Source organism: Syzygium oleosum, unplaced genomic scaffold (genome assembly GCF_021117445.2).
Source record: "Syzygium oleosum isolate NSW1041296 unplaced genomic scaffold, Sole_v2.1 Sole_v2.11, whole genome shotgun sequence".
Classification (NCBI taxonomy): domain Eukaryota; kingdom Viridiplantae; phylum Streptophyta; class Magnoliopsida; order Myrtales; family Myrtaceae; genus Syzygium; species Syzygium oleosum.
The window spans coordinates 5,160,926-5,188,840 of NW_026607495.1; the positions used below are offsets into that span (position 1 = coordinate 5,160,926).

At 42.5% G+C, this 27,915-nt stretch overlaps 2 pseudogenes; both read right to left on the reverse strand.

The window, feature by feature from the left end:
• Positions 1–1,457, reverse strand: part of LOC115673843 (G-type lectin S-receptor-like serine/threonine-protein kinase At1g61370) — a 29,329-nt pseudogene extending 27,872 nt beyond the window's left edge.
• A 1,035-nt stretch (positions 1,458–2,492) lies between these two features.
• Positions 2,493–12,658, reverse strand: LOC115673814 (G-type lectin S-receptor-like serine/threonine-protein kinase At1g61370; annotated as a pseudogene).
• Positions 12,659–27,915: the final 15,257 nt, after the last annotated feature.

Consider the following 27,915-nt stretch of genomic DNA (forward strand, 5'->3'; position numbering starts at 1 on the left):
ATACCTGTATTGTCATGTGCGACACGAATATATACATCTTGCCCAGCTGTTGAAAACTTCTGAATATCGATCAGATATTTAGCCCAGACCAAACACCCTATTGTGCCGACATAAGAATAAGCCAAGCAAGAACAATTATTCAGGCACCAGCTTTGGCATCCTCCTTCATCTCCGATGTCTGATAAATAATCCGCAGAATCAGGCACTTTCATCTGGTTCATTTGCACAAAGACATCTTTCTTCACCTGCATCGAAGCCGACCGGCTTGCGTTCTTCTGACAATTCAATTCCATTTCTCTAATGCACCCCCTGGTCCAATTCCTAATGTTCCATTATTCTTTCGATCTAAGCATAAACCCCTTTACACAACAGCAGATAGGAGAGGTTAGTGAGTTGCAGATGCCAAAAGGACCGCAAGTTCCATAAACTTTGCAACTGTTGCTCGGCACTGCCCAATTTGTGAACCAACTCTTGGATCCACAATCCCATTTTATTAATGCTAGAATTCCTCCATGTGAAATGAAGCCATAAGCAAGCAAAGAGTTGTTATTAGAATCAGCAGAGAAATAAGTGGTTCCCTGCTGAGGATCTTGCTGGAGAACATACCCGCCAAAATATGAGGAATCCATTTCTGGTATGCCGATGAAAACCGATTTAACCCATGGTCCACTTCTCCAATGAGGGCTCGAGCCATTCCAGGAGAAAATTTGCGGCGGTGTCTCCAACGTAATCCCAGTGACGAAATTTCCAGAAGATGGATCGTCGCCGTTTTTTCAGGAAAATAAGTACTGTCTCTCTCCGGTTCTGTTGGTTAGTCCTATCTTCATATTTGGTAGAAGAGTATCAGTTGGATCATCAAAGCTTGCCCACATTTCAACAGAATTTCCGTCTTGTAGAACAAAGTTTCCACCATCTGAAAGCATTGCTGCAGTACAATTTGAGTGGACAGAAACATTGGTGGACCACACTATGTTCTGTTGCTCATCCACAAGCTTCAGATTCCCGTCACTGCCTATTGTTAATTTTGTAGATTGATCTGAATGGGCAAGCGGTGTATCCCTATTGGCAACCCAGAAGATCTTGGATGGAGTCATGTTCTTGTACCATATGCCCACATATTGATTTGCTGATCCATTAGGGGTGAAGAAGCTGAGCTCGAAGATTGACTGGAGGACACGACTTAGGTTCTGAAAGAGTGGTTCGGCTGCAGTAATGTTAAAAACTGCAGGGCTCTGATGTGCCTGAAGAATGAAGAAGATAACCAACGAAGAGTAGAGACTGATCATAACCAGCATAGTAATCCTAGTCCGTTACTGACAACCAAAAAAAAATACTAGTGCATTCAGGTGTCGGGAAATTCAGAATGTTAAAAGGCTCCCAATTCTTCACTTTTCCTTTTTGCCTGCAGATCTGAAAGGAAGACAAGATTTCTGCAAACCAAAGTGTGTTGCGAAAGGTGTGAGGTCATAAGTCCTTTTGGAGATAGTTTCAAAGGTTATGTTATTGAACAAATTAGTTTTATATTGGAAGCTGATGATGCCTGTCCCAGTTCAACTACATTCCCAAAAAAGCCAAGAGATCATGATGACATTGGTGTTTGACAAATCAGTTTCGATTACGCCATAGCAGTTTCATTGTGAGTCAGATGGTGGCTTTTAAAAAGAGAACTGTTTTTGGATGAGAAGCCAGTAGACATTGGCATTCTTCTCATGGCCGTTGTTCAAAGTTGACTTAGCCTTCCAGTGTACAAATGATATATGAGGGGTTGAAGCCAGTTCTGATAAAATTTGTGGCCATCTGTTTCTGTTAATGCACTAGCACAAGTTTCATGTTCAATGGAGTTAGAAATAATATAGGGTCCAAGTAAAAGGGTAACTCTTGAGCACTTCAGTTTAAGGATCACATAGCTCCGATTTTGATCATTAGCTGACATCACGCTTCCATTTTCATGCGAAGCTTATCCGAAGTGAATTGTTCAGTCATTCAAGCTTCTCGCCATTTTCTGTCTTCCTTCCTCTTCTTATATAACTAAGAATTATTCTATGGCTGCAAGGCAGCAATTTAATTGCCACAGGCATAGAGGACTTCGTACCAAATCTGGAGAAGGTAAATAATATCTGTGAATCATACTGAAGTTGGAAATACCTTTTGATGTATCAATCCTCATGCTTCTTTTGTGGGAACTTTAGTTTATATTTGGTAATGATATCTTTTGTCCCAAAAACCAGAAAATCAAATATTCATAACGCAACTGGTGGTGAGTGCAATGGTGATTACTTGGTGATACCAACAGTTCTGGCAATTGTAAATCAGAACAAATTCCTGCGTTGATTGTGTTCCTATCAAAATAGTAAATACTCCAAACCCCTACTTCGCAGCCTAAAATCCATGAAAAAATGGAGCAGTTCAATCAGCCTTTTGTCCGGAGCAGACTATAGCCATCCTTGAATTGAATAAACACTAATATCTTAGAAAATAACAACAAACTCATCTCCAAAAAACAAAAATAAAAATGAAGAAAAACAGGCATCATCTTCCTTCGACCATTGTATTAGTGACAGTGTTAACAGACCAGATGCTTTCTTGCTGTAATGGAATAGAACGATTTGGCATTTCAGCTTGGAAAGTGAATATAGGCTGTCTCGGCTGTGGAAGATCTGATTCGCCACTTAACATCAAAACCACATTCGACATGTTAGGTCTGTCCGTAGCACGGTCTTGAACACAGAGAAGCCCGACATGGATGCATCTTGTTACCTCCAATGGGGAGCTAATAGCAATTGCTTCATCCTTTAGGTCCAATGCTTTGCCTTCACTCCATAATTGCCATGCCTACAAAAGAGAGAAAACTGTCAAAATAGTACAGGGAACTTACAATAGATATTACGGTTGGAATTTGGCACTTACATTGGAAAGGAGATTGAGATCTTGGCCCTGGTCATATGCGGCCGTGTTCTTTTTGCCCCTGACGATCTCCAGTAGCAACACTCCAAAGCTATAGACATCGGATCTCTCAGAAAATATCCCGCCCATGGCGTACTCAGGAGACATATAGCCACTGCAGTTAAGTTAAACATGTTAAATACTCTTTGATTGTATTGAAGGACAATGGAATTAAAACATGCATAAAGTCAGAAGTTTGTTGTGGTAAATCAAACGTTTCTATCTGCTTGAAAAGATTGACTCAGCGGATTGATAATTCAAATAGGACTACAGAGCTTACAGTGTTCCAACAATTTTGTGGGTGTTCACCAAAACTTGGGTGCCCTCGAACATTCGTGCGAGCCCAAAATCCGAAATTTTTGGGTTCATCTTTTCGTCCAAGAGAATATTGCTCACTTTTAAGTCTCGATGTATGACCCTAAGGCAAGAATCTCGATGAAGGTATAGAAGCCCCCTTGCAATCCCCTGAATAATTTGGAATCGTCTGGCCCAGTCGAGTTCTGCCTTCTTTTGTGAATCTAACAAACATGACAAACAAGACAGTTTTCAAGTTTTAGTGCTATGTAAAAAAATACATTATCAAAATATAGTTATTTGGCAAGAGAAAAACCAACCAAAAAGAAAGTTGTCCAAGCTTTTGTTTGACAAGTACTCGTATACCAAAATCTTTTCTTCTCCTTCAGTGCAGTAACCCATGAGTTTAACAAGATTTCGATGTTGGAGTTTCGATATAAGGATGATCTCATTCTTGAACTCTTCAATGCCTTGGGCCGAGGTACTAGAAAGTCTTTTCACAGCTACCTCTTTCCCATCATCCAGCTTCCCCTATTTTTCAATTCACATAGCTTTTAGACCCTGAATCACCTCTATATTTCCATTTAACCAATGTGCTGCAGAATGGTTTTACCTTATAAACAGCGCCAAACCCTCCTTGCCCAAGTTTACTTATCGTGCTGAACTTGTTTGTAGCAAGTAGTATGCTATCAAAACTGAAAAGGGTCAATTCCAGTGAATCATGTTGCTTCAACTGCTCTTTCCTTGCATTTCCTTGTAACAGCTCGCCTGATTTTTCAGGTCTATCTACCGAGTCAAGGAGCCTTGGAATTTTGCTCAGGTTTCCTGTGTTTATCATTGGTGAAGATTAAACTTACTTTCTTCATAACGATGAAAGATTAAACAAAATAAAAGCACAATCCTCTAAAAAACACTGATTTGGCTCTTTAATAGTACCTTTTTTCTTGGCTCTCCTTTTGCAAAGTCCAATAACAAATACTGCAAAGAACATGATCCCAGCAATAGTACTCAGGCTGATGGTAACTGCTTTCTGTGGTGATCCTCCTGAAATGGGAAAGAGAGTTATGTAAAAGAAGATCAGTGCGACTCAAACTCATCTCAATGAAACAGTCTCTAACCTGCTTTTACATGTGCAACTCGAACAAATAGATCTTCCCCAGCTGTGGGAAATTCCTGGAGATCGATGAGGTTTCTACTCCAAACCATACACCCTATGGTGCTGACATAAGAATAAGCCAAGCAAGAACAATTGCTCAGGCACCAGCTTTCACATCCTTCTTGATCTCCAATGTCTGATAAATAGTCCCCATAGTCTGGTAGTTTCATCCGGCTCATTTGCCCAAACGCATCTTTCTTTACGTTTGTTGAAGCCAATGTGCTCGTGTTTTTCTGGCAATTCAATTCTGTCTCTCTTACACATCCTCCGGTCCAGTTTCCACTGTTCCATTCTTCATTTGACTTTGGCACAAACCCATTTATGCATCTGCAATTAGGCGAGTTCAATGAGTTACAAACTCCAAAAAGACCACAAATTCCATAAATCTCACAAGTATTGTTCGGTCCTGCCCAATACGTGAACCATGCCTCAGCTCCATCATCCCAGTACATTATCTTAAGAGATCCTCCAGGCGAAACGAACATGTATCGAAGGAACTTGTAGCTATCAATTGAAAAGTAAGTGGTGCCCTGCTGTATATCCTGCTGGACATTGAACCCACTCTTGTACGATTGGTCCATTTTTTGAATGCCGATAAATTTCGATTTGTCCCATTGCCCGCCTCTCCAGTAAGGGGTCGAACCATTCCAAGTGAAAGGTTGAGGTGGCGTCTCTGATGTCATTCCAGTTGAGAAACTTCCGGGGGATGGATCACTGTCGCTTCTCCAGGAAATTAAAAACTGTTTCACTCCAGTCCTGACATTTACTCCCATCTTCATGCTCGGAAGAAGAGTGTCTGTCGGATCCTCGAAACTTCCCCATATTTCGCTATAATTTCCATCTTGCAGAACAAAATTCCCGGTATCTAATAGTGCCGCTGACGTACTATTGGACCGGCCAGAGACATTGGTAGACCATACTACATTCAGTTGTCCGTCCAGGAGCTTCAAATTCCCATCACTACCTATTGTTAATTTCGCAGACCTGTCTGTGTACACAAGCGGCCGTTCCCTATTGGCCACCCACACGATCTTAGAAGGCGTCAAGTTCTTGTACCATATGCCAGCATACTGATTTTCTGACCCATTCGGTGTGAAGAACCCAAGCTCAAACATTTGGCCAGAGGAGACGAGAGTTTGGTTCGGAAAGAGCGGCTCTGACGTAGTAATATTGTAAACCGTGCCGGTGGCTGTATGACTTGCCTGAAGCAGGAAGAACACTACCCAGTAAGAGCACCAAGAAATCATAAGCCACATGATAAGAATGACTGAATGAAGCTAGCGAGTTTGGCGGGTCGGTCGATTATGCACTTTCTGCAGATCAACAATAGATGAACGAGATTTCCTGTGAGTCAATAAGCCATGGTGCTCAGGGGTGGCTGAAACACTATGGTTTTCAGAAGATATTATCTTCATTGACAATTCAACGTGGGGGTTGCTCCTCGCCGCTGTTCAAATTTGACTCGGCGTCTCAGTTTACAGTTGAACCATTCTCCTTCACATATTCGAATTGCTCATGTGTTGTTAGCCTTTCGTCCAAGTGTTGTGTAATCAACTCCTTAGACCCATTTTTTGCATTTCCCCAAGGAGAATTGGAAAGGCTGAACCAAACGCAAATTTAAGGCCATACAATTTGGGTTGGTGTGAGAACACGGGTTAAGATTCCATACGTGAATTCAGTAGAAAAGTCAAACCTTTAGTATCTTTTCTGGTCTATAAGCATCACTTACAACTTACAAGTGATTGTATGTGAACCCTAAAAACTTCTTCCAACCAAAATAGATACACGGTAATTGGTATGTTGACAAAAATAGTGTTTCTGGTTTCTTCAATACGCACTGTCTTGTTTTATTATTATTATTATTATTATTATTATTATTATTATTACTATTATCATTATTATTTCGTGCAATGTGCAATATCGTTGCTAAATTTTTGATTGCTTGAATTTATATCAAACCAAACATTGAGATGGGTTCGCTAAGCCATTAAAGTGGATGAGTTATTTTCAATTATTGAACCTTAAACAAAAATTTAATAGTGTCTTCAAAGCTTGTTTTGGTTATGCCTGCCGGACTCTAACTCTACCCTAATCAAAACTTACGTCCCGTTGAAATCGAGTTGCGTAGATTTCATTTCTTTAGGTGACATTTATATAGTTATATATAATGTCATAAATATTTAGATTATTTATGATATTCTGGATATTTATGTGTAATAATAAAGAGTACACGAGCCTATTCTTCATGTTAATTAGTTGGTCGTTTGTCGAAGTTTTGAAATTTGATAGTAAGTAAACAAACTTTTGGTTTTTTTATCAATCGGGTTTTGACCTAAAACAGCCTAGACCGAACTAAACTGATTTAGCCAAATAATTTGTGAATTAGGTCTAGGCCACTAATCGAACCCATAAAATTTACCCTCAAAGCCCTTTTGCACCCTCCGCTTCCTACTCGAGCCTTGACCTAGTGCATTGCTACTATCATAGTTGATTCGATACATGAATAGATCTACTACTCATATATTAGCTGATAAACATAATTCTATGTTCAGTGGCTAATATATTAGGGTGCTGTTCGCTTCTTGACACTGCGATCTCGAGTTAGTCGATGTGTACCATTGAGCGACTATAGAAATTGCCTCTTTGATGGAGGGGCATCGATTGGACCACGACACCGACGATAGAAACTCTTGTTTGAATCCGGGTCCAGGAGTCCAAAGTAATCACAACCGTTGATCGTGTGTCACCACCTTTACATGAGTCCACATTATCAACTATCACAGTAGATCGGCAATGGTCTCCCATGTCGATCACAACAACTTCAACTCCAGGAGCCATACTGTAGCTGCGGCAGATGAAGTTCGGCTGAGTGAATGCCTTCTGATGTGGCTAATTATTCGCCGAATCAAGTCGCATGGACTTCAAAGGACCGCTCGACTGCGTCCTCAAAGGTTCGGTCGATGTCTGGCATTTCAGCGACGGTGCTTTCGCTATGATGGTGCATGGAAATGGGGCGATCCTTGCTGTTTTTCTGGCTTTACGGCAAAAGGGTTCGAGAAAAACTGTGAATGTAGTTACGGATGATGATATTAACAGGATGGTACAGTGTTTTCTGTTTCGATGTTGCACTTGAAGTGGGCTAGTGGTGCTTTACAGGTAGTTTCTGCTTTAACTATCTGTGCTACAATTTACCCATCTGTGTTCTTAACGAAATCGAAGTTGAAGTTTAGGTTTTCGCTTCAAACAGTCCATTACATCGGCCTATCAGACAGCTACAAACCAAACCCACTTGATCATGTAGCTGTTTAAGTGGCAAATCCCATAAGATGAATTCACCCCGGGCAACTAGTGTTCAAAGTTGACTTAACCTTTCAGTGTACAAATAGTAAATGAGGGGTCGAAGCTGCTTCCGATCAAATTTTTGTTGACCATCTGTTTCTGTCAATGCAATGTCACGCCCCAAATCCTACAAGAATAGAGGTAGTGACACGGCCGTCCTTCATCTTGAAGGACGTAACCTCAAACCCTATCAAAAGAATTAACTCCCAAAAGTCTCCATCAAAAGCACTCTTGAACTATCGGCCACTAACTAAGGAATCTAAAAAACATGAAAAATGAAAGGAATAAGCTATCACGGCTCAGTGTGTAATACATTTCTTCCAAGCAGATCAAACAATCACTATATATCATTATAAATTGATATCAATCTCAAATTCAATGTACAATATACGTAAAATATCGAAAATGAATGGTAACTTTCCAAAAAAACTCTATACGTACAAGATCGGTCATCAAAACTTACATAACAATAACAAACAATCATTAATGGTCTATTCCATTGGTTAATCTTATCAATCACACGTCAATGGTCCATTCCATCGACTAATCTTATGCTCATAATTGAACTATGGTCATGCTTAACACCGTGACAAAGGTGACTAAGTTTACTCCCCTTGGCTAGGTCTACCACCTATATAGCCAACGGTTCGGTCTAGAAAGATATCCTGACAGGATGCATACTCTCCCCTCAACGGGTTCTCAACGGGTTCTCGTCATAGCGATATGAGCCATATCAACCAAAACATTTCTCCAACAACACACAATCAACACCAGAAAGTTATTTCATAAACCGGTTTTACAAACCGAATCACATAACCTTTCACAATTCCATTTATCAATTAAAATGCATTTAATAAAACATTTCGTAATCGATATAAACTACTTTTGGAAATTTCTTTCACTAAAAATTTAACCAAAGCATTCACAATTGGTCATTTTAGACCACTTCATAAAACATTCTCAATCTCTTTTCAATTGACTAAAAATGCAGTAAAAGTTCGATCCAATTTATGCAAGAAACATGCTCTTAATAATTCATACTATATTAAAACTCTACCATTTTCAAGACATCAGTTTGTAAATTTCATGGAAGAAATAGTACCACTCACATAGGAATTCCCCAAAACCAAATAACAACACTCACTCTAATCGACGATCTCATAATCCTAACAATTAAACGATCGAGAATCGATGTTAAAACCAAGCAAAATACTAAGATAATTATGAAACAGCTAAATGACGTTTAAACGTTAACAAGACAACTCAAAGGCGCTTACTAATCGCTCATCCAAAGCGATTATCCAAACCATTTTCAATGCAGAGCTTAAGCGCGAAACTTAGTTGCATCAAAACTCTTTCCATTGAACTCCGTTCCACGCGAGCTTATAGTCAAAAGAAAGCCCATTTAAAGAACTAGAAGACACCCTAACTTGGCCATCCCAAAATCGAGCTGAAAACCGATGAAAATCGGCCTAAGAGCCGTTGGTCCCGCACTGTTCACCACGCGCGCTTAACTTCAAAAATTCATTTTTGGGTAAACGGCAAATCCAAATCGAGTTCTATAAAATCCCACAACTCCCCGACACCCTAAACTACCAATTCTATATATATGCCACTCAACAACTCAAAAATCGGATTATGCGGCTTGAATTTCACCCAACTCCGAAATTTGAGCCTTAACTCGAAAATTACTCCAATTAAACAAATAATCGGGTTGATTACTCACCAGGCATTGCGATTCGTAGTTGATTCAACTTGTCAGGACGTTCGGATTGTGAACATGTGGAAATTTTCTTCTCTCCCTCTTTTTCCCCTTTTCCTCTGTTCTCCACAATCGAGCTTCTCTTACTTCTGGTTTAAGCTCCGCCGCTTACTGCTTCTTCTTTCCTTTCTTTAAGCTTCCAACGCACGATTTACTGGAGGAAAAAAATGGGCTAGGCTTTGGACTTAACTTATAAAATAATGGGCTAGTTTATGGCCCATATATTACATGCAATAAGACAAGTTTCATGTTCGACGAAGCTAGATTCGATACCGGTTCCAAGCAAAAGGGTAACTCTCGACTCTTGAGTACTACAGTTTGAGGATCACATGGCTTCGATTTTGAGCACTAGGTGACATTAGTCTTCCATCTTCGCACGAAGCTCATCTGAAGTGAATTGTTCCGTCATTCAAGCTTTTGGCCACTTTCTGTTTTCTTTCCTCTTTTTGCGTAACTCCGAATTACTTTATGGCTGCAAGGCAGGAATATAATTGCCATAGGCATAGATAATTCTTCATGTCAAATCTGAGAAGGTAAATCGTATCTGTGAATCATACTGAAGCTGGAAATACTTGGCTGTGCCAATACTCATGATTATTATTTGGGATCTTTAGTTTAGCTTTCATCTGAAAAACCAGAAAAATCAAATTTGCATAACGCAACTTTTGGTGAGACACGATGGTGATTACTTGGTAGTTCTCCTTCATGATACCAACAGTTCTGACTTTTCCAAGCCCCTGCTTTACAGCCTAAAATCCATGTAAAAGTGGAGCAGTTTACTCAACCATTTGTATAGAGAGGACTAAAGCCATTCTTCAATCAAATAAACACTAATACCTTAGAAAATTACAACAAATCAGCTGCAAACAAAGGAAAATAAAAATGAAAAAAGATATCCGTCATCTTCCTTCGACCATTGTATTAGTGACAGTGTTAAAAGACCAGATGCTTTCTTGCCGTGATGGAATAGCACAATTTGGCATTTCGGTTTGGAAAGTGAAAGTAGGCTGTCTCGACTGAGGAAGATCTGATTCACCACTTAGCATCAGAATCACATTCGACAAGTTTGGTCTATCAAGGGCACGGTCCTGAACACAGAGCAGCCCCACATGGATGCATCTTGTTACCTCCAATGTAGAGCTAACGGCAATTGCGTCATCCTTTAGGTCCAATGCTTTGGAGTCCCTCCATAATTGCCATGCCTATAAGAGAACACAGTCGTAATATTGCAGGGAACTTACGGTATCATTTCTGGTTGGAATTTGGCACTTACATAGGAAAGGAGATTGAGATGTTGTCCCTGGTCATAGAGGGCCCTGTTCTTTTTGCTGCTAACAATCTCCAGTAGCAACACTCCAAAGCTATAGACATCGGACCTCTCAGAAAATATCCCGCCCATAGCATACTCAGGAGACATATAGCCACTGAAGTTGAGTTGAACATGTTATGTACTCTTTAATTGTATTGAAGGACAACAAAATGGAACATACATAAAGTGACAAAGCTGGTGGGTAAATCAATAGTTTTTGTCTAAAAGATTGTCTCGACAGATTGATAATTCAAGTAGGACAAGAGAGCTTACAGTGTTCCAACAATTTTTTGAGTGTTCACCAAAACTTGAGTGCCCTCAAACATTCGTGCCAGCCCAAAATCCAAAATTTTCGGGTTCATCTTTTCATCCAAGAGGATATTGCTCACTTTTAAGTCTCGATGGATGACCCTAAGGCAAGAATCTTGATGTAGGTAGAGAAGCCCCCTTGCAATCCCCTGAATAATTTGGAATCGTTTGCCCCAGTCAAGTTCTGCCTTCTTTCTCGAATCTAACGAACATGACAAACAAGAACAGTTTCAAGTTTTTAGTGCTACGTGGAAAATACATAACCAAAAAATAGTCATTCAGAGAAAAAAAACCAACCAAAAAGAAAGGTGTCCAAGCTTTTGTTCGACAAGTACTCATATACCAAGATCTTTTCTTCTCCTTCAGTGCAGCAACCCAAGAGTTTGACAAGATTTTGATGTTGGAGTTTTGATATTAGGGTGATCTCATTCTTGAACTCTTCATCTCCTTGGGCCGAGGTACTGGAAAGTCTTTTCACACCTACCTCTTTCCCATCATTCAGCTTGCCCTGTTTCACATTTTGGATAGCTTTTATACCTTGAATCATCTCTATATTTTCATTCAACGAATGTCCTGCAGAATGGTTTTACCTTATAAACAGAGCCAAACCCTCCTTGCCCAAGTTTGTTTGTCGTGCTGAAATTGTTTGTAGCAAGTAGTATGCTATCAAAACTGAAGAGGGTCAATTCCATTAAATTATCTTGCTTCAACTGCTCTTTCCATGCATTTCCTAACAACAGTTCGCCCAGTTTTTCAGGTGTATCTACCGAGTCGAGGGGCCTTGGAATTTTGTTCAAGTTTCCTGTGTTTATCATTGGTGAATAATTAGCTTACTTTCTTCATAGCAATGGAAGATTAAACAAAATAAAAGCACAATTCTCTGAAAGCACTGATGTGGCTCTTTAATAGTACCTCTTTTCTTAGCTCGCCGTTTGCAAAGACCAAAAACAAACACTGCAAAGAACATGATCCCTGTGATAGTACTCAGGCTGATGATAACTTTCAGTGCCGATATTCCTGAAATGGGAAAGAGAGTTATGGAAAAGACAATTAGTGTAGACTCAAACTCATCTCAATGAAACAATTTCTAACCTGTTTCTACACATGCAACTCGAACAAACAGATCTTCCCCAACCGTGGAAAATTCCTGAAGGTCGATGAGGTCTTCAGTCCACACCATACATCCGATAGTGCTAACATAAGAATAAGCCAAGCAAGAACAATTGCTCAGGCACCAGCTTAAACATCCTTCTTGATCTTCAATGGATGATAAATAGTCCCCAGAGTCGGGTACTTTCATCTGGCTCACTTGCCAAAAGGCATCTTTCTTTACGTTTGTTGAAGCCAATGTGCTTGTGTTTTTCTGGCAATTCAATTCTTTCCCTCTTACACATCCTCCGGTCCAGTTTCCAGCGTTCCATTCTTCATTTGACTTTGGCACAAACCCATCTAAGCATCTGCAAATAGGCGAATTGAATGAGTTACAAACTTCAAAAGGACCACAAGTTCCATAAATCTCGCAAGTATTGTTCGGTCTCGCCCAATTTGTCAACCACACCTTTGCTCCATCATCCCAATACATTAACTTAAGAGATCCTCCAGGCGAAACGAATATGTATACTGTCACGCCCCGAACCCCACGGCACGCAAAATCCTTACCTTGGTCGATCATGATGCAACGCTCCCAGGAAGCGTCGCCGACCCAACACCCAAAAGCCAGAACAAGCACAAGCGGAAGCAATAAGTAAACAAACCCTGACAATATTATTAATACGAGACAATGGATAGCACGGCAACAATCAAACACTTAGCTGAAAATATGTACACTTTATATAATTTATCGAAGCTCTTTTACAGCATTTACATATACACATTGTGTATATATATATATATACAATCCAAAAAGTCAGTGAACAGCCACTACTAAACAAAATGGGTAGGTGGCTAGGGTGAGTCAGACTAAACCTACAAGGGGGACTATAGTAAAAAAGGAACAGTCCTCCTTACCAAACTCCAGTCTAACCTAAGGCTCCCAAGCCGGGTCTAAGGACTCCGAAGAATCCCCTGAGGATCTCTCGCTTGGCTCGGATTCCTTTGACTCTGTGGCCTGGGTAGCTGCCCACTCGTCCTCCGAATCCATCTCTAGCTCCGGATCCAGGTATAGATCTAATTCCTCCTCGGACACAATCTCCTCATCAGATCCCAACTCAGCAACCTCTCCGTCCTCGCCTGGGTCTTGGTCCATGGGCTCCGGCTCTGGCTCCTCTTCATCCATTGGCTCGGGGTCCTCGTACCATACCCCTGGCTCCTGGTTCATAGCCACAGGCTCGTCTGCGATTGGGGGATCCACAACTTCGCCATCGGCCATCTGGGGTATCATCACCCCACCTATATCTACCGGAACGTCAAATGTCCGGAGGGGTCGCCCGATATTTCCATCTGCGTCTTTCAAGCACCAGGCCACATACTCTTACATCTGATAAAAATACTCACCCACATTCACGAATATTACGGAATGATATCTCACATACGCTTCCCCATTTCCAGCTGGGTACACTCTCGAAGTCGAATGGATCTGCGTAGAGATCCCAAAAAGAGGTGGCTGCCTCGGCATGCTCAGGGCTGGGGGTCTGAAAAGTTGGGTTATTACAACCGTGAGACGAATCTCAGCGAGTACGACCCCTAGACCTAGGCTAGGCTAACATGCATTCTCCTGACAAACAAACAGGCAAAACAGCACATAACAGATGCAAATCAATTAACCTAGGCTCTCAGGCCCAGATCGAACGTACCACTGACCCTGCAGGTTAGGCATTTCATTATAATACTCACGGCACATACGCGAGCACACCGGTCACACGTACGCCATACGCATGTTCATGCTCCTTAATGTCGTCTCACATACGATTCACCGAGTACGCACCATAGCCAACACTCACTGGCACACATTTGCCATGCTTATAATATGGTTCAATTAATGCACTCTGGCATACAGCTCATTTTTAATTTGAAACCGACCCGAAGGCCACGGCCCGAAGGCTCACAACACTCCATGGCCAGCGTAAAAACGCCCCAGGCCCAGTGTCTCTAGCCTGCTACAAAGTGCATGAGGCGCAACACCAATCTCCTTACGAACCAGAGCCTGCTACAAAGTGCATGAGGATGGTCGTCTTCCGGACGTACCGGGCATCGTCCTGCTACAAAGTGCATGAGGACGGCACGACCCGAAGGCCAATAGGTGATCACACAGTACACTGCCAATTTTATCAGAACCCCGCGTAAAACGCATCAGGGTATAATTAGGTGATCACATGCTCATGGCAGACACGCATTCTCACACAATTTCATCACATGCCTCACACTAGGCATACACAATGCGTGGCCATGCAATGCAAATACAATGCAACATGAGTATCACATATCTCACTTAAGTATTCAATCAATCCATGTCGCCATAACGTACTCAACTGGCCAATTTAATACAGTGCGGCCCAATGCACAATTCACCAATCGGTACGCAATTTAGGTCATCAAATAACCAATCACACTCCGCACACTTTGGCCAGACGAACACACGACATGGCAATACCAAATTCACTGCAATTGAGCACCAACAACAATTAATCAGTCAACCGGGGGCATACCCGGCAATTCCGCCAATCAATTCTAAATTAATCCATGCTGGTCCAATAATCCACTAATGGACAACCACTACCGCGGCCACTCCGAGGCCCATAATCATTCCCAATTAAATCACATTAATTCACCAATATTATTTCAGCACAAATCCCCACCATTCGGTTCACTAATTCCTCCCAGTATTCACTAATAATACCCAAACCAGTCCAGAAAACGCACTACCAGTCCTAATCCGGCTTTAGGAGGTACACTCACTTAATCCAACTTCTCGACGACGAGGAACGGCGGCCAATCACCGGTGAACGGTGGAACCGGCGGCGGTGTTCCTACGGCGGCGACAACGACGGCTCACGGCGGCCGGCGGTACGGACGGCGTCCTTTGGCCGAACCGTATGGCGGCTATCCAAGACGGCTCGGGCGAAGGGGATGGTGAGTCGGCGGAGGGAAAGTGGTTCGGTGAGGGTGACGGTGGTTGTCGGTCGGCGTGGACGGTGCACGGCGCGGCTTCCCGGCGAGCTCGGCGGACGGCGGTCCGGCGGTGATCCTCACGCCGAACGTGGATGGGAGAGAGAGAAAAAAAGTGGGACGGGATGGTGATGAGGCTAGGCGGCGCCGGCGACCAGCAGCTCTGGCGACGGCGGCTTGGTCCGGCGTCCTTGGCCGAGAAAGGGAGAGAGTCGGTCGGGAGAGGAGAAGGAGAGGAAGGTCGGCCGAATGAGGGGGAGGAGAGAGAGAGGGGGGGTCAAATCGGTCAAATATGGGGGACCTAAGGGGGACACTTGTCACAATCCTACACATTTTCCCATCTTACCCCTAATCTAATGGCTCTTATTTAATCCAATCCAATAATGCAAGGGTAAAATGGTCTTTAGGTCCAATAATTGAGATAAGTCCAAAATTAATTAATCCTCTTAATTTCTCTCAAAATTCGGAACCAATAATGGCCTAGGGGCAAAATGGTCATTTTTCCGGTCCCGGGTCGAAATTCCATTTTTCGCCCGTACCAACTCCAAATGTGCGTGGCCACTCAAAAATGGTGTCAGCCACGCAAAATAGTCACTTACGCCCTCAGAAATCGATGTCGGGGTCCAGAGGGGCAAAATCGTAATTTTTCACTTCCGGGTCGAAATTCCATTTTTCGACCGAAATTACTCCAAATATGCGTGGCCATCCTAAAATGACGTCAGTCCTGCAAAACCAGTCGTACATGACCTCGAAAATCGACACCGAAGTCCAGGTCCAATTTCGTGACCAAAACTCCCTAAATTTCCAATTTCAGGGTCTCTCACTAACGGGCGGCTGTTTAGGGGTTACGCGTATCGACCTAGGGTTATCCGAGTCATGACGGTCCCAATCATCGAGAGAATGAGAAATTATCACTAGTCCCAGAGGTTGCGATCGTTCGGTTCCAGTTCAGGACTGGGTGGCCACGCGCACTTTCGGTCGTGCAGAATCACCTGCGATCCGATTGTACATCATTGGCCTTGGCCAAACCAAATCCATCACTTTTCCTGAGATCGGCCCACGTCGGCACAAAATATTCCTTCATCATTTATCGTGATCGGTGCCCGATTCACGATCGGGTCCCTGGTCCACGTACCATTTTCCCAGTTAGCCGTACTCCATTGGTTAGTATCCCGAGAGTGATCAGCTCTGGGCGAGAGTTACTAAAATGAAATGCGAAATAATGTCGATTTTATTGATCCCAGAATTACATCGAAATTCGGGCTGTTACATATACCAAGCATGGGTTCTCGTAATTATCAATCCAGAAGTAAGTGGTCCCCTGCTGAATATCTTGTTGGACATTGAACCCATTCAAGTAGGATTGGTGCATGTGTTGTATGCCAATAAATTTCGATTTGTCCCATTGCCTGCCTCTCCAGTAAGGGGTCGAACCACTCCAAGTGAAAGGTTGAGGCGGCATCTCCGATGTCATTCCACTCGAGAAACTTCCAGGGGATGGATCACTGTCGCTTCTCCAGGAAATTAAATACTGTTTCGCTCCAGTCCTGACATTTACTCCAACCTTCATTCCCGGAAGAAGAGTGTCTGTCGGATCCTCGAAGCTTCCCCATATATCACTATAATTTGCATCTTGTAGAACAAAATTCCCAGTATCTAATAGCATCGCTGACGTACTATTGGACCGACTAGAGACATTGGTAGACCATACTATACTCAGTTGTCCATAGGGGTGAGCATCGGTCCAGGGTTGACCCTGGACTGACCCTGGACCGGCCCAACCTTGCCGGTCCTGGTCCAGTTCCCAGGGGGACTGGGTCGGTCCTTGGTCCTGGGATCCCTGGACCAGCACTGTGCGGGTTGGTCCTCGGTCCAGATAGTTTAGGGTTGGTCCAACCCGGACCAACCCGGACTATATATATTATATATAATATATCTGAAATATATTATATATATTATATATTTAATATATTATTTATAATTTTTTTATGTAGAGAACCCAATTGAAATTGTGAAATACTGTGAAAAACTGACAAAAAAGAAAAGGTGGGAAACAGCTCTTAGCCTCTCACGTGTCCAAAACGGTGTTACACTGTTACTCACGGCGTCATCCTCGACAACTTCTCTCTTTAGTCTTTCCTGTACAGTCTCAGAGTCTCTCTTTAGTCTTTTTTCACGCCTCTCACACGTCCAAAACCCTCGGTCCTCCTCTGGTAGTGGTACTGACAACATCTTCTAATCTTCTCTTTTAGTCTTCCTTGTAAAGTCTCTTTAGTCTTCAGAGTTCAGACTCTCCATTTTGCCAAAATCGAAGAAAAAAACTTCACACTCACCCCGTTCGGTGCTCGCCTCTAGCATCTCGACGCTCGTGCCGCTCGACGCCCGACGCTCGCCGCTCGACGCTCGCCGCGCTCGCCGCTCGCGCGCTCGCCGCTCGTAGCTCGAGCAGGTGAGTCTTGACTCAAAGGGTGAGTCTGGAGTTTATGGGTTGAAGCGCTCGCCGCTCGTCGCTCGAGCGGGTGAGTCTTGACTCAAAGGGTGAGTCTGGAGTTTATGGGTTGAAGCTGGTTATTTTTGAGTTGATTGTTGGGGTCATCAAGAAGTCTAGCTTCAAATAGTGATCTTAAAGTTCTTACAAGTTGAAAAGGAAATGATCTCTTAAACTGGAGGATATGCTTGAGGAATCAGTTGTTTCCAATTTATCCATCCTGCACTAAGTCTGGAATTAAAGAAGAAACCGGGCAGATAACGTGAAACACAAATGCATGCTTCTGATTTTTTTTTTTGGGCCAAGCATGCTTGATTGACTTACAAGTTATAAGTAGAGAATTTTGTATATTTGAAGTGAATGTCCCTCTCATTTTATCCCCTTCCTCTTGCGGTGGCCTTCGCGGAGAAATCGGTTCTCCGCCTTTGGGCGCCCAATACAAGATGTCATACAGACAGATGCTGTAATCAATCCTGGTAATAGTGGGGGGGGGGGGGGTGCTACTAGACAGTTCAGGAAGTCTGATTGGAATCAACACAGCAATATTTTATACTCTCCAAGTTTTTGAAGAGTAGTATTGCAGTTGCTACGATGATTTGCTAGTCAAGTGGTGTGAAGCTCATTTTTTGGTTGATTGGACTCTCCTTGATCGAATGTAGGAAACCGTTTTTGCATATGGCGTTACTAGTATTATTTATAGATGATTACAGGAACTTCCCATCTTGTTCCATATCTCTATGAGCGGTCTTAATCGTTTTTATGGTTTTTTACTTTTAGCAGGTGTGAAATTTCTATTGTTGCCTTATCTTAAATTTGTTAAATATGTAATGGTATTTATAGTTTGGTTGCACAGCGCCGCATTGTCGATGATATGTAATTTGAAATAGTAGTTTTTCCTTTTTAAGGAGTACAAAAAATAAAACAAAAAAATTACCGGTTGGTCCCGGGTTGACCCTGGAACTGGACCGAACCCATTGGGTTGGTCCGATCCTTGGTCCCAGGCTCAATAGGGTCGGTCCTCGGTCCCAAAAATTGAGGACCAATACTGTGCGGGTTGGTCCTAGGGTTAGGGGGTGGACCGGCCCAACCCGGACCATGCTCACCCCTAGTTGTCCATCCATGAGTTTCAAATTCCCATCACTGCCTATCATTAATTTCGCAGACTGATCTGTGTGCACAAGCGGCAAATCCCTATTGGCCACCCACACGATTTTATGAGGCGGCAAGTTCTTGTACCATGTGCCAACATACTGATTTTTTGTCCCATTCGGTGTGAAGAACCCAAGCTCAAACATTAGGCCAGAGTAGACGAGAGTTTGGTTCGGAAAAAACGGCTCCCCTGCAGTAATTTTGTAAACTGCGCTGCTGGCTATATGACTTGCCTGAAGTAGGAAGAAGAAGACCAAGCAAGAGCACCAAGTAATCAGAAGTCGCATATTCAGAACCACTGAATGAGCTTAGCCAGTTCGGTCGTTTGGTTGATTCTGCGTTTTCTGCGGATCAAGAATAGATGAACAAGATTTTCTTTGATTCAAACCTTGGTGCCCAAGGTATGACATCTTTTAAGTCCACTTTTTATGCTTGTCCAAAGTTCATTTCACCAACAAACTAAGCACAATCGTGGGTGCCGACAATTCCTGTCTCAGAGTACAAGTGCATGCATGCTCAGAATGGCCCAGAAGATCACTTGCATTTTACGGTGTGATGTCACCCCCAACTCAACCAGTAGAAGGGAAATGACACGGCTGTCCTCCGACGGATGTAACCTCAAATACAAACCAACATGAATGCGTTATTATTATTCGTCTATACATCTGATAAAATACTGATTTAGTTCATAATCAGATTTCTAAAATCCACCAAAAATGATATATAGGCATCTGCAAACCAACAACTAAAGCCAGCAAATATCATTTTAAACATATACAACTGTCTCAACTCATACCCAAAAGTCCAACTCCCCAAAATTCCCCACAGATATCGTTTTTGACTATTTGCTGTCAGCCGAAGAATCTGAAAAAAAATTGAGATAAATGGTGTGAGTAAATCACCACTTAGTGAGTAAGACAAATCTTTTCATAGTAGATTGAACAGCCACTATGTATATTTGTAAAGAAATACCAGAAAATCATTATCCCAAATAGAGGATACAAAATACATAAATGGCCAAATATGCGTTATATAACTTCGATACAGGTTTATACATATTATAAATGTTCATTTCATCAGTAATACCAAATCAAACATCAATGGTTTAGTCCATTGACCAATCTAGGGCTCAATATCATACTATGGTTATGCTTAACGTCCTGTGATAAGACTTATCGAGATTCTCTTTGGCTAGGACGCCACCTATATTAATTAGCCAGCGACTTGGCCCAAATGGAATGTCCTAAGAACATACGCATACTCAACCCCTTAATGGGTTCAAAACATAGTGATAATGAGCATAAACCCACTAACTCAACATCCAATATCCCGCTGACCAAAAAAAAAAAAACATCCAATATCCCACAAAACCAATTTGGAATATGTCTTAGAAATCGGGTTTATACACCAAAACATTTAACCTTTAATAATTCAATTTATCAAATAGAATACGTTCCATGAAAAAATACCATTAACAAATAATCAACTCAAAATATTTCAAAAAGATACTTTGCCATGTCAAAGCCTGATCCAACTTTATGCAAAAAAGGAAATTTATCTAAATTCTATTTTATCGTTTTAATAAAATCATACCGTGCGATACCTTGTATAACTTTCAATGTATTTAAATCCTATCACTTTCAAAACACGAGTTTACAAATCATAGAAAAAATAAGTACCACTCACCACTAATTTAAGTCAAACCGGTAACTATGTCCCTTAGAAAGCTTCAAAATTGTAGCAAAGTAGCATTAACCGAATGTCAAAATAATCTTTTTTTTTAGTTGAAAATGTCAAACTAATCTATAACTCTACAATGTGACCCTATTTTTGGGGTCAAAATGTCCACTACTGATCAACAAAACACCACACAGACAGCCACATTGTCGCAGCAAACAGCGGAAAACTCAACTCGCACGACGAACCTTGTCTCGTCGTATATCTCCCTATCTAACTCCAATTCAAGCAAGTTTAGAGTCAAAAGAAACCTCTTTCATCGTACTAGAAAACCATAAGCTTCTCTGACCCAAAATCTGGCTAGCAACATATGAAATTCGACACAGAAAGTTCCCAGTCGAATTACCGTATTTTCCGAAGATTTCGAAAATAGATATATCTCAGACGAGCAAAACAATGAGGAACACTTACCAATCACATGAAAAAGCCGTATTCCTGTATCAATAGATGTTTTCCAATCAACAATCGCGTATTCCCTCTCTTCTTTCTCTCGGTTTCTACGTGCCTCGTTTTCTCCCTCTCCCTTGTATCTTACGAAGGCAACTGCAAGATGATGAGGAAGACTTTTTCAAGCTTATTTGGACTGACAGGGGGCTAAGTTGGGCCTCTAGTTGCTGGCACAACCACTAGTTAATTTTCATTGTTTGGGCCCTAATATAACATGTGACATCACAATCATCTGAGTCAAAACGGTGGTTCGAAAACAATTGTTTTGAGAAGAGCATATCTTCATTGACTATTTGACGTTGCGATTGTTCCTCTCCACTGTTCAATTTTGACTCAGCCTCTTAGTTTGAACTTGAATCATCCTCCTCCACAAATTCGAATTGCTCAAGTGTTAACCAAGACATCGGATGAGATCAATTTTCGATTGGCATGACAACACAGGTTTAAGAAAGAAAGATTTCATACTTTCGTCGGCAATATGTACTATTGTCCCAGAAGTTTCAATTGCTTGAATTTATATCAAGCCAAACTTTGAGATGAGTAAATCTTTCAGCCATTTGATTTGAGGAATTACTTCCAACCATAGAACCTATGACATTCTGAAATCTGACCCACTTGAGATTTATGAAATGGATGATTTTATGAACGTGCTTGTAGTTAGATCTTGCCCAGAACTGATTACTCCTGAGATGCTAACCAATAGGAAATGGCTAATTAGGAATTTAAATTCACCCGACCAAAGAAACTCGATCGTGAACCGACTTTCGACCATAAAAATTGTCGAGGTGACATTTTGAGCCATATAGGCCGATCCAAGGATAGTTAGGGATCAATTCGCCGCTGTCATACGAGTGGATCGCGGGTGATTCCGCTTGACCACAAAATGAATTGACGAATGATCCTAAACCTATACCAAACGATCGCGCCCGTCGGAACTAGTGATCGATCCTCGCGATTACGTGACAACCGAGGTCATCACGACCCGAGTGAACTTGAATGTGGCTTGATTCAGTCTCGACCACGGGTCAAATGTGCGAATTTCCCCAAAAGCCACCCGTTAGTTCGAGATACGCTCAAGTTACGTTAATTAAATTTAATCATTGATTAGAGACCGAGTTTGGGCATTGGAAATTATGAAGATCACGATAGGATAATTGGACAATGTTGTTATTAGCTCGGTTAGCCTCAGATTTGTTCAGATTCTTCAGAAAATTCGAATTTTGGAGAGGAATGGAAAATGACCGTTTTACCCTTGGGATTTTGTTAAGGCCAAGTATAATGGGAGAGGGGCATTTTGGTCATTTCACACCTATATCAGAGATAAATTTTTTGGACAATTTTGCCTTTGGAAATTTTGTGAAATTCCAATTTCGCCCTTGGATATTTTTTATGGGAATCGATCTTGGCCGTCGATCTTAGGATAAGATTGAATCGTGGCCGTTGATTTGGAAATAGAGAGGAGGGTAGGATGGTCATTTCCTAGGGGTATTAGACACCAATAATTGGCTATTTAGCCTATTTCCTTCCATTTTCTCTCTCTCCCCCTCATTCTCTCTCTCAATCTCGGCAATCTCTCTCTCCCTCACCCCTCTCTCGGCCGACTCCTCCCCTCCCATCGTGAAGTGGCCAGCCGGCCACACCCATCGCCGCCGTCCACCCGCCGAGCCGGATCACCACCGCTCGGTCGCTCACGACGCCTCTCGGTCGCTCACGGCGCCTTGTCCTCGCCACACCACCGCCTCACCGTCTCTCTCTCCCCTGTTTTTCTCCCTCACCGAAACACCCTCACCAGCCCCATCTCAGCCCCAGCTCAGCCAAGAAAGCCAGCAGCCAATCGTCGTCGCTCGTGACCGCCGGTGAGTCGCCGGTAAACCTTACCGCTTGTCGCTGCTGCCACTGCTGTTTGCTCTCTGTCCAGCCACCGTTGAGGCCTCGATTTCACATAGGAATCACAAGTAAGTGATATCCTAACCCTCGCCTAGGATAATGGGTATTTTCGGGTTAGTTCGGGCCCGTTTTAGCAAGTTTTAGGGGTTAATCGTGGATTAATGGTTGGACTGATTTGGCTGAGTGGTTTGGATGGAATTGTGATAGTTTTAGAGGTGGATTGGAGGTTAGAATTGATTGATTTTGTGATTGGAATGGTTACGCGTGATTATTGTGGCTTATTGCGCGAAAAACGGGCCTAAATACGCCGTTATGGTGATTTTCTGTGGTGGCCGAATTACTGTTCATCCTGTGGCCGAATTGGTGCATATTGATGATTAAGATATAGTACATGTTGGTTTGGGGGTTGTCGGTAGGAGTACAACGCCTGTGAATGGTGAAATTTGGCTTAAAATGCAAAAATTCGAGTTGATTGTGCACATGCGAACTGAATTGAATTGGCTGGAAATTTGGGCTTATTTGTGTGCCAATTGAGCATGTGAAATGTGTGAGGATTGATGCGTACATGGGCTGAATTGGATCGGTTGGTAATTTAGCATATTGATGTGTCAATCGAGTGTGTTCGTATGATGTTCGAGCAAGCGAACGAGTGAAAAATTTGTGTGAAATGTCATGCGTGTGGTCACGAAAGTCCCTGAGGCGTGTACTGTAACGCGGGGAATTGAGCCGTCCTGAGGCGTGTACTTTAACGCGGGACGATGCCCGGTACTGCCGAAAGACTGCCAACCTGAGGCGTGTACTTCAACGCGGATTGTGCCGTAGGTGGTGGATGTTGAGCCTGAGGCGTGTATTGTAACGCGGGCAAGAGACATAGCCTGAGGCGTGTACTATAATGCGGGCTAAGAAGTGTTGTGAAATTGAGACGGTCGTATGTGGACCGTAGATGGAAAGTGGACCTGAGGCGTGTACTGTAACGCGGGTCGCTGGCAAGTCGAATGAAAGCGATGTGGTGGTGCATAAATGAGTGTGTGTGAAATGTCGAGCTCAGAAATGACATATATTTGACTTTGTCTGTGGCATGGAAATTCATTTGGAATGTGCATGTGGTTGGAATTTGTGTAATTGAGACTAACCTGCAGATTGCGTGTATTAAAAGCCCAGGTAAGTGCAATTGGGTGCCTGTTATGTGCTTGTTGAGTGTTGTTGTGCTTGGACTTGTTTGGAAGTACGTGTTAGCCTAGGTGGGGTTTAGGGTGTTTACTTGCTGAGATGTGTCTCATGGTTGTTTCAACCAAACCATTTCAGAACCCCGGCCTGAACCATGAATCTCCCACCGCCACCGCCTGAGCGTTTTGGATTACCGATGCACACCGATCATGGAGTTGTTAAGTATCCGATAGATGATAATATTGCATGGATCAAGCATACTACCGTAGTCTGGGTAGACATAGGGCAATCCCTTTGGCAGGCCCACACCTATACCGCCTGGTGTTTTCGGGATGGGATGGATGAGTTTGGCCTCGTCCGTGGTTTTGATGTCCCTTTTGACGGAGTAGGAGATTGGGATTCGTCGGCCATACCCCCTCTCGACGGTGAGATAACTAGTCTGGATACTAGCCTAGCACAGTCCGGACATCAGCCCGCACCTGCAGCACCCGAACCTTCAGTGGCTGAGCCTGATCCGGAGCCGGAGGAATCACAGGCAGGGTATGATCCGATGGATGTGGATCTAGACGCAGTGCCAGAAGAGGAACCTGAAGAGGAAGAACCCGAAGAAGAAGAGCCCGAAGGAGAGCCTGAGGAGGTACCAGAGGAGGAACCCGCAGAAGATCCAGAGTTAGAACCAGAGGATGAGCCAGAGGAAGAGCCAGAAGAGGAGTCTGAAGAGGAGGAGCGGATTGAGGTTCCGTTAGAGTCGGGTGATGAGGACAACCCGATTGATATCGAGGCTCCTCTGAGACTCTGAGCCCTCAGAGGAGCAGGTGGCTCAGGGGGATTCAGACTTGGGTTCTGAGGAGTCCGACTCGGAGTGGACGCCATCTAGAGGGCGTAGGACTAATTTAGGGGTTGAGTAAACCTTTTGAAGTGTCCCATTTTTGGAGTTAGGGTATACCCAGGCTACTGATCTTTTTGATGTCGGTGGTGTACAATCTAGAAGTTCGGTGTGCATGTATATTATGTGGATTGTAAATGGTGGATATTGTATAAGTTTGAATCGGTAATAGATGTATATTCTCCCTGTTACCCCTAGTCAATTATTGTTTGGGTTTTTGTGGCTTTTGCTAGTGCTTTATCTCTGATGTGTTGGTTTGGGTCGGCGGCGTTTCCTGGGACGTCGCACTAATTCGACCAAAGAGGGATGTCGCGAGTTCGATGGGGTTCGGGGCGTGACAGAACCTCAAACATATTCTCTTATTGTCTTAAAACCTTGTTTTCATTGTTCTTGCGAAAATCCGAACTCTACCCTAATCAAACCTTATGTCCTGTTAAAATTGAGAAGCGTCGATTTCATTTCTTTAATTTTTCATTTATATATTCATAAATAATTCTTACATTAATTAGCTGATTGCTTGTCGGAGTTTTGAAATTTGATAGTGACTAAATCTTTCCTTTTTTCAGAGTGGGCATTGCCCTGAAGCGGCCACGGATTGAGCCTCGGAAAATTTAGCCTCGACCTGCTTAAGCCCGGTCAAAAAATGGCACTAGGCTTAGCCTGCATAACCCTTTAACAGAGGGGCATCTTGTTTGAATCCAGGTCCATGATCGCATGACACATATACGTGGGCTCACGTGATCAAAGATCATGATAGACGCGTACCACGTGTTCCTGGGTCTATGCCAGGATTGCCCACCGAGAACCCCTTGATTCAGCATTCTCATTTGTCTCCTTTGCATTTCAGTTTAGCCAAGAGATTGCAATAGTCTCCCATGTCAATCACAACAACTTCAACTCGAGAAGCTATAGTATGACTGCGACAGATGAGGTTCAGGCGAGAGAACACCTTTTGATGTGGCTAACAATTTGCCAAATTAAGTTGCTTGGATGTTGCGCAATTGAGGAACCGCTCGACTGCATCTTCAAAGTTTCATTCAATTCCTAGCTTCTCAGTGATGGTGCTTCGGGTATAATGGTAAAATGAAATGAAGCAATAATTGATGTTTTTCCTGCTTTTTAGCAAAATGCTTGAAGGAAAATTGTTACCGTGTTACTTATGGTGATATTAACAGGATTGTAAAAGTGTTTTCGTTTCGATTATGCACTTGAAGTGGAGAAGTGATGCTTACAGGGAAGTTCTGCTTGAACTATCTGTGCTAATTTACCCACCTGTGTCCTTAACGAAATCGAAGTTAAGTTTAGATTTTCAATTCAAACAATTTTACATCAGCCTTAGACAGCTACAAACCAAAGCCATTTCATCATGTAGCTGTTTAAGTGGCAAATCCCACAAAATGAATTTAACCCCTGCAACTAGTGTTCAAAGTTGACTTAACCTTCCAGTGTGCAAATAGTTTATGAGGGGTCGAAGCCGCTTCCGATCAAATTTTGTTGATCATCTGTTTCTGTCAATGCAATAACACAGGTTTAATGTTCAGCAAAGCTAGATTTGATACCGGTTCCAAGGAAAAGGGTGACTCTTGAATACTTCAGTTTGAGCATACTAGCTGACATTGGCCTTCCATCTTCACGCGAAGCTCATCTGAAGTGAATTATTCAGTCATTGAAGCTTTTGGCCACTTTCTGTTTTCTTTCCTCTAGTTTGATAACCAAGAATTATTTTATGGCTGCGAGGCAGCAATATAATTCCCATAGGCATAGACAACTCTTATTATCAAATCTGGAGAAGGTAAATCATATCTGTGAATCGTACTAAAGCTAAAAATACTTTTGCTGTGCCAATAATCACGATTTTTATTTGGGAACTTTAGTCTAGCTTTAGTAATCATGTCTATCATCTAAAAAGCCAGAAAATAAAAATCTTCCTCATGCAACTGTGATAAGACCTGATGCTGATTACTTGGTAGTTCTCCTTCATAATACCCACAGTTCTGGCTATTCCAAGCCCCTGCGTTACAGCCTAAAATCTGTTGCGAAATTCAAATCGACATCAGTATAAATATTACAAACAATATAAAACTATAAAGAAACGAAATTGAATAACAAAGTTGGAATCGATACAAATGAATACCGAGGCCTATGTTTGACACAGTTTCCTTAAAACAGTTTCGTTCCCTCCAGTACGCGACCGAGGTTTCGTGAACGTCTGTCTCCCAGGATACAACGGTTGACAGCGAAGAAGAGAGCACGGCACTTCCAAGCTTCCGGCGAACTTGAACAAACTCGAAATGAACACTACCGAAAAAACAGTGCAAATGCAGAGAGAGTGTAAAACCAGAGGAAGAATGATTTCGATAAAAAGGAACAGAGGGGAGAGCAATTCAGGAATAATAACGGCCGATTAAATCTGTCGTTACAAAATCAATACGAATAACGGACGATTAAATCTGCCATTATAAAATCAATACGAATAACGGACGATTACATCTGCCGTTATAAAATCAATACGAATAACGGACGATTACATCTGCCGTTATAAAAATTCGTAACTGTTTGAGTTGAAAGAAAAATATAAATCAGAAGGCAAAATTGGGCTCGTCGCGAGGCCCACTTTTCGGTCCTGCAATCGTGCCCAAGTTTCAGCTTGTCGGGCGTCGGATTTGCACCCCCCCTGCGCCTGCGCGCGAGGCAGAGAGTTTGTGCTATGATAGTTACCACTTCAAATAAGTGTAACTGTATATAAAGCACTCCATAGCCTTTTTTTCTTTTCCGATGTGGGACTAGTGTTTTTCCACATTCCACTTCCAACTCAAGGGTGTTCTTTGAGCATCAATTTCTCATTCATTCACCCATCAATTTATCCCATATTTCCAACAAAATCCATGTAAATGTGGTGCAGTTCATTCAACCTTTTGCATAGAGCAGACTAAAGCCA